At 49.1% G+C, this 8165-nt stretch overlaps 1 pseudogene; it reads left to right on the top strand.

Moving 5' to 3' along the window:
- The first annotated feature begins 4239 nt into the window (after nt 1-4239).
- LOC111538793 lies at nt 4240-4995 on the top strand (annotated as a pseudogene).
- The last annotated feature ends 3170 nt before the right edge of the window (nt 4996-8165 follow it).

Consider the following 8165-nt stretch of genomic DNA (forward strand, 5'->3'; position numbering starts at 1 on the left):
ACAGAGCAGGTAGTGAGTCAGGGTGGGATAGGTAATCAGAACGAGTTAGGGTGGAGCAGGTAATCAGAATGAGTCTGGGTGGAGTAGGTAATCGAAAAAGGTTGCTTTCCGAGGAAGTTAAGTTTAAAAGAAGTAGGCAAAAGGCCTAGCACTGTGGCTCATGCCTGTAACCAAGTACTTTGGGAGGCTTAGGCGGTCAGATCACGAGGTCAGGAGATCAAGACCATCCTGGCTAAGGTGAAACCCAGTCTCTGCTAAAAATACAAAAAAATTAGCCGGGCGTGGTGGTGGGCGCCTGTAGTCCCAGCTACTCAGGAGGTTGAGGCAGGAGAATGGCATGAACCCGGGAGGCGGAGCTTTCAGTGAGCCGAGATACCGCCACTGCATTCTAGCCTGGGCGACAGAGCGAGATTCCATCTCAAAAAAGAAAGAAAAAAAAAGTAGAAGACAAGTGATTTGTTTTTTCTAAGACCAGCCCAGAGCGGGCACAAAAGAACCAGCAGGTAGGCAAGTGTAACAGCAAAACTGCAAGTTTATTTTGGTAACCTAAGGTGTGGGGGAGAAGTCTGTCAGCCTCCAGCGAAGGAGGCCGGCAGAGTCCCCCGTGGGGCTCTCAGATGGACTTCCCACAGTCCCGACATCCCGACAGGAGTGGGGCTGTGAGAAGGCTGCGTGGCTCACTGGCCAAGAGTGGCTTTTCTAGGAGTGGGAGGGCAATAGGCAGGGCATGGGCATGTCGGGGGGCGTTCCACAGGTGCGACCAGGTAAATCTTAGTCTCTTCGGATTGACGTCACCTGGCGCATGCCCAGTTGGTCTGCACCTTCCCGGGCGCCGGCTGCATTTTTGCGCATACAGGAAGAGCTGGTGAAGAAGAACCCGGAAGTGCGCCATCCTGCCTCCGTTCATCCAAACAGTCCAACCTTTTATTGATAATAGTGATAAAGGGGCGCCGTGGTCTGTCTGGCTACTTCCTGCTGTTAAGGGGCGTCGTTAAGGTCAGGGCCCATGGTTGGTATTTGGACGCACGGATGAAAAATAAAATAAGGCACAGTATTAGTATAGGAATGAGGAATGGAAGCATTTGTTGGAATATGGGCAAAACCCAGAAGGATGGTCCTGGCAAGGTTGGGGAGTATGAGATAGTTAAGAAAATTTAGTAAGTTTGAGGCGAGTGGGGGAAAGCCAAACTGATTTCCACTGATTGCTTTCGGTAGGGGCCCTTTTTAGTTGGGAATGAGGAATGAGTGCGCAAAGTACTTGTTGGCCAGGCAGCAATTAAGGATTGGAGTTTTTCGTGGAGTGGATGGCTTTCCACTTATTCCTACTACAGAGATATTGGATGGAAGGCTAGGTCCAGAGAAGGACAGCAAAACAGAATAGGTAGCCTCGCTGTTGATTAAAAATTAATTGTCTTACCCGCTACCAGGAGAGTTACCCACGGCTCGGCGAGGGTGATGGGGGTCCCCGAGTCTCGGCACCTTCAGTTGTCATCGTCCAGATGTAGGAGCTGGAAGGAGCTCCCAGGATCCTGGGAAAGGGGGTCACGTGGAGGCGCGGCACCTGTTCTCAGGGTGGGACAATCAGACTTCCAGTTTCCTCCCTGCTGGCAAGCAGGGCAGGGGGGTTGCTGGTGGACGAGGGTTAGGACATTCACTGGCCTAATGTCCTGATGCCTTAAGGCTGCATTGGGGCTCGGGGACCTTGCGGACACCTGTTGGCATAGTGTCCTGCCTTGCCGCACTTATAGCAGGCAGGCTCCTTTTGTAGCTTTGGAGTCTGTGGGGTGTGTGCTCTCTGGGCTGGGGTTACGACTGGGCTGTAAAGCCGCTGCTAGGAGCTGTGCCTTCTGTTCAAGGCGAGCCTGCCGTCTCCTCTCTGGAGTTATAGACCTTAAGGGCTAATTTAACTAGGTCTTGTATTGGTGTCTGAGGACCATCCTCTACCTTTTGAAGGTTTTTTACGAATGTCAGGAGCTGATTGAGAAATGAAATAAGATGCCAAAATGGTGGCCCCTGTGGGGGAGGCCAGATCTAACCGGGTATATTGGGTTAGAACCTCAGTCAGTTTAGGGTAGAAGTTAGGATAACCTGGAGGTCATGCCAAGTTAAGTCATAGGCCTGACAAAGGTATCTAAATTCCTTTATGTATATGGTAGGATTAGCTGAGAAATCACCTAAACGCTTCTCAATTTTGGAAAGATCGGCCAATGAAAAAGGGACATGTACTCTGACTACCCCTTCCGCCCCAGCCACCTCTTGCAAAGGTGCTAACACTGTAGAGGGTGTGGGCAGAGATAGGGGACTCAAGACAGCCAGTTGGGGGCCCCGAAGGAGGCATGGGACCGAGTGGATTACTAGTAGATAAGGAGGAGGAAGGAGGAGTCTGGATGGGGGGAGGAGGAGGAGTCTGGGCAGGAAGGGAGGGGGTGGGGAGAGTGGGGAGAGAAGGAGTATAGGGACGAGAGCCTAAGGCCCAAAAGCCTTGTATGTAATTAATTTCGGACCACTTGCCTAGCCGCTGGTAGAAATTGCTGAGGTCGATCACGCCACAGTGGAAAGGAAAATTAAGCGCTTCCTCCTAAGGTCTTGTTCGAGCTGTAAGGTTTTTAAATTGGCTAGGAGGCACCCTAAGGGGGTGCTCTTTGGAAATTTGGACTGGGGGGTTTCCCGTTTGTTTCCTCTTTACTTACACAATGGACACAATGGAAATGGAAGTGGATCTCTGCCTGGCTTCAAAGCGTCCTTTGGAACCAGCACAGACAGACTGGAGGCTCATGGAGCCAAAGTGGAGATTACCTTCAGGCGGACGTCTCCGTCCTGAACGGGTCTCCCGAGCCACTTGGTGGCTCAAAATGGACCTCGGACCTGCGCAGGATTTTGGCCAAGGGACACAATGGACACAATGGAAATGGAAGTGGATCTCTGCCTGGCTTCAAAGCGTCCTTTGGAACCAGCAGAGACAGACTGGAGACTCATGGAGCCAAAGTGGAGATTACCTTCAGGCAGATGTCTCCGTCCTGAACGGGTCTCCCGAGCCACTTGGTGGCTCAAAATGGACCTCGGACCTGCGCAGGATTTCTGGCCAAGGGAGGTAAAGAGGAGACAAGGGCACTTACCCCAGAGAGGCCGGTGCTCTTTGGAAATTTGGACTGGGGGTTTCCCGTTTGTTTCCTCTTTACTTACACAATGGACACAATGGAAATGGAAGTGGATCTCTGCCTGGCTTCAAATCATCCTTTGGAACCAGCAGAGACAGACTGGAGGCTCATAGAGCCAAAGTGGAGATTACCTTCAGGCGGACGTCTCCGTCCTGAACGGGTCTCCCGAGCCACTTGGTGGCTCAAAATGGACCTCGGACCCGCGCAGGATTTCTGGCCAAGGGAGGTAAAGAGGAGACAAGGGCACTTACCCCAGAGAGGCCATGAGAGTGAGGGAAGCGGGTCTCAGGTCCTGGTCCGTCTGCGGTGTGGGAGCAGGAGGAGGTTCCTCAACCCCTAGAGGCCTGAGGAGGGGTCTCCTCCCGGGTCTTCGGCACCAACTGATTTGTTTTTTCTAAGACCTGCCGAGCGAGCACAAAAGAACCAGCGAGTAGGCAAAGGTCAGGAGCAAAACTGCAAGTTTATTTTGGTAACCTAAGGTGTGAGGGAGAAGTCTGTCGGCCTCCGGCGAAGGAGGCCGGCAGAGTCCCCCTGTGGGGCTCTCGGACGGAGTTCCTGCTGTCCAGACATCCCGACAGGAGTGAGAGATTCAGGAAGGCGGCGTGGCTCACTGGCCAAGAGTGGCTTTTCTAGGAGTGGGAGGGCAATAGGCAGGGCACGGGCCTGTCAGGGGGCGTTCCACAGGTGCGACCAGGTAAATCTTAGTCTCTTCGGATTGACGTCACCTGGCGCATGCCCAGTTGGTCTGCACCTTCCCTGGCGCCGGCTGCATTTTTGCGCGCGGGGGAAGAGTTGGTGAAGAAGAACCCGGAAGTGCGCCATCCTGCCTCCGTTCATCCAAACAACAAGGAATTGAACATACTAACATATTGATTCTTTGAAAAAGAAAGTTAGAACTTATATCTAACAGTGAGGCAGGAGAATTGCTTGAACCTGGGAGGCAGAGGTTGCAGTGAGCTGAGATCGCGCCATTGCACTCCAGCCTGGGCGACAAGAGCCAGACTCCCTCTCAAAAAAAAAAAACATTTAAAATCCATAGATACTTTTTCGGTCTCCGGCTGTTGCTGCAAGAGAAGCCACCATGTCTGCGCATCTGCAATGGGTGGTTGGCACTGCTCCAGTTTCCTGATCAAGAGGAATAAGCAGACCTACAGCACCGAGCCCAATAACTTGAAAGCCTGCAACTGCTTCCGCTACATTGGGCTCATTCACTGCAAGACTGTGGGCGTGGAGCCGACAGCCTACGGCAAAGGTGTCGTGATCGTGAAGCAGAGATCCAGCCAGCAGAAGCCTGCCACCTCCTACCTACGGACCACCATCAACAGGAATGCTCAGGCCGGGCACGGTGGCTCACACCTGTAATCCCAGCACTTCTGGAAGGCGGAGGCGGGCAGATCACGAGGTCAGGAATTCAAAACCAGCCTGACCAACATAGTGAAACCCCGTCTCTACTAAAAATACAAAAATTAGCTGGGCATGGTAGCATGTGCCTATAGTCCCAGCTACTCAGGAGGCTGAGGCAGGAGAATCACTTGAACCCAGGAGGCAGAGGTTGTGGTGAGCCGAGATTGCGTCACTGCACTCCAGCCTGGGCAACAGAGTGAGACTCCATCTCAAAAAAACAAACAGCAACAAAAAAACAAGAATGCTCGTGCCACCCTCAGCAGCATCAGACGCAGGATCCTCAAGAACAAGTACCGCCCTGACCTGCACATGGCAGCCTTCTGCAGGTCCAGCGCCATCCTGCAGCAGCCAGAAGCCTGTGATGGTGAAGAGGAAGCGGACCGCCTCACCAAGAGCTCCTGAGCCCCCTGCCCCCAAAGCAATAGTCAGCTGACTTTCTCAAAAAAAAAAAAAAAAAAAACGAATCACAAGGTCAGGAGATCGAGACCATCCTGGCTAACACGGTGAAACCTTGTCTCTACTAAAAATACTAAAAATTAGCCGGGTGTGGTGGCGGGCGCCTGTAGTCCCAGCTACTTGGGAGGCTGAGACAGGAGAATGGCCTGAACCTGGAAGGTGGAGATTGCAGTGAGGCGAGATAGCGACATTGCACTCCAGCCTGGGTGACAGAGTGAGACTCTATCTCAAAAACAAAACAAAACAAACAAAAAATCTATAAATAAAGGAATTCAGATATATACTGGTGGAGAACTATAAGGTTCTCATCTGTCTTTGGGGTGGAGAAATTGGTCTGAATGCCTCTTAATGAGACATAGGTCGCTCTCAGTTCAAACCAGGGCCTAGAGCGTTAGGAAGATCCAAGGCTCCTTCAGGCTCAGCTCCACGAAGTGACCATAGCTTTCTATTAACGACTGGTAGCCATCAACTGTCTCAGGATTCTGGGATTTTGGCTGTCAGAAAAATTAGAGGGGGATGTTCCGCTCAAGATCAACTATCTAATAATCTTTAAGAATTTAGAGGTTAATAATAATAAGCTATGTGACACTTCTTTCATCTTAGCATCTAATAGCTGTTTACCACTACTAATTAGTATATAACTCCTTGGCTGATGGTGAGGGTGGTTGATCTGCACTTTTATGAGATGAAACATCTGAGAGTTGACTTGAATGGAGCCTGTACCTCTTGAGGTACTTCTGATCAGTGGTTTCCTACGTGAAAACCATTTTCTTTCCCCTAAGATTGAAATGGGACACTGAGCGACCCAAAGCAAGTGGATTGCAGAAGGGGAATATTCTGCATGTACTAGCACGTGCACATTATACATGTGTGTACATGTAATGCAGAATGCAGGCACTAATTTTTAAAGACATTTTTTCATGTTCCTTTCACTCCTTTTAGCCAGTTGTTTAAGAAAATTATGTTTTTCTAGCCAGGAGTGGTGGCGCATGCTTGTAATCCCAGCTACTCGGGTGGCTGAGGCAGGAGAACCACTTGAACCCAGGAGGTAGAGGTTGGTTGCAGTGAGCCGAGATCGCGCCACTGTACTCCAGCCTGGGCAACAAGAGCAAAACTCCGTCTCAAAAAAAAAAAAGAAAATTATGTTTTTTTTCTTTTGACAAGAAAAGACAAGCTCTGAGTAATGAGAATATACACACTGTGGAAAATGGCATGCTTAGCCATAGACTGCTAATTAAAAGTAAAATGCAAAAATGAATATGCTACTCCTTGAGTTAGGTTTGTTGTTTTTTTGGAGATGAAGTTTCGCTCTTGTTGCCCAGGAGTGCAATGACGTGATCTTGGCTCACTGCAACCGCCGTCTCCCAGGTTCAAGCGATTCTCCTGCCTCAGCCTCCCAAGTAGCTGGGATTACAGGTATGCACCACCATGCCTGGCTAATTTTGTATTTTTAGTAAAGAAGGGGTTTCTCCGTGTTGGTGGGGCTGGTCTTGAACTCCCAACCTCAGGCGATCCACCTGCCTCCCAAAGTGCTGGGATTACAGGTATGAGCCACTGTACCCCACCTTGAGTTAAGTTTTGATCAGTGTCCACTGTAATGTTTTGTTGACAGTTACTGTGAATGACCGACTTGTAAAAGGGGAAAATCCAAACTTCTAACCACACTGAGGTCATCATGGATTTATACCATGCATGAGGCCATAATGATTATAGTAACTAAACTATTGAGTCTTTTACATCTATTTACATCTATTTACTCATCTCATTCTCCACAATCACCACATAAGGTGTAGATACTTTATTTATCACCATTTTTCAGATGAGTAAAGAAGGCACTCCTTTACTCACCACAAGGGAGAGGTAACAGAACTTGCCTAAGGGCATGCAGCTTGCCAGCAGAAAAGCCAGGTTATGTGATTTCATTGCAGGCTCTTATAACTATTGAGCTATACTGCTTGTTAGTAGAAAGCCAGATGATGCTATGGGATTAGCCCAGAGATTTACAAAAGAGGAGACCTGGGCGCATTTGAAGGCAGAATGGCTTGAACAGCCCTGAATACAAGATAGGAAGAGGATGTTGAAGAAAGGTGGTGTCCCCTAAGACCACTCGGAATTAGGATAGGTTATAGGTTGTAGTGCTCTGGTAAAGGGAAGCTTTAGCAGAGGTAGAACAATCCTTATTATTCTGAGGTTGCAGTGAAGTATAAGTATAGAGAGCTGCTGTGAAGAGAAGACACAGAAGTGAAAGTAACTTGTACCTGATGACTTGAGCTTCTGGGCAGTGTGCTGGAGCTGGCTCGTACCAGCTCAAGAGAGCCCTTGTTAGACATCAAGGAATTTTGCAAGTAGGTTGGTAGCTTGAAATTAGCCGAAGTGGGAATATTTCAACTCTGGAAATTAGCAAATACTACAAATCAGGGCCTCCTCACCAGCACTCAGAACTGGTTTACCAGAACACCTTACACTCCCTTTTTTCTCTTTTCCGCTTCACTAACAGTAAAAAGCCTGCTGAAGTGCCAGTTGAATTCAAACCTTGAGTGAGTGCCGATTATGGGAAAGGCACTGTGCCAGATCCCAGGGTAAGAAAGACCAACCCCTCAAGTGAATAATACTGTGATGGAGAGTGAAGAGCGTGCAGGTGTAAATCCTGGACTAGCTGTCGGCTCTTGAGACAGTCACTTAACCTTGGGTTACTCATCTGTAAAAGGAGATAATAATACATATTCCAAAGGGTTATTGAGATGACTAATGAGAACATGTAAAGCTCCTGGCACAGAGGTGTTCAATAGGTGATGGTTCTAAGAGTGGCTGACATGTAAACAGATGTCTTTCATATAGCTTGATGTAAGAAATAAAGACAGGAGCAGGGCATAGTGGCTCATGCCTGTAATCCCAGCACTTTGGGAGACTGAGGTGAGAGGATTGTTTAAGTCCAGGAGTTCGATACCAGCCTAGACAACAAAGTGAGACCCTGTCTCTACAAAAAAATTTTTAAATTAGGCATAGGCCGGGCGCGGTGGCTCATAACTGTAATCCCAGCACTTTGGGAGGCTGAGGTGGGTGGATCACAAGGTCAGGAGATCAAGACCATCCTGGCTAATAGGGTGAAACCCCATCTCTACTAAAAATACAAAAAAAAAAAAAAAA

This window comes from Piliocolobus tephrosceles, chromosome 10, assembly GCF_002776525.5.
Source record: "Piliocolobus tephrosceles isolate RC106 chromosome 10, ASM277652v3, whole genome shotgun sequence".
NCBI classification, from domain to species: domain Eukaryota; kingdom Metazoa; phylum Chordata; class Mammalia; order Primates; family Cercopithecidae; genus Piliocolobus; species Piliocolobus tephrosceles.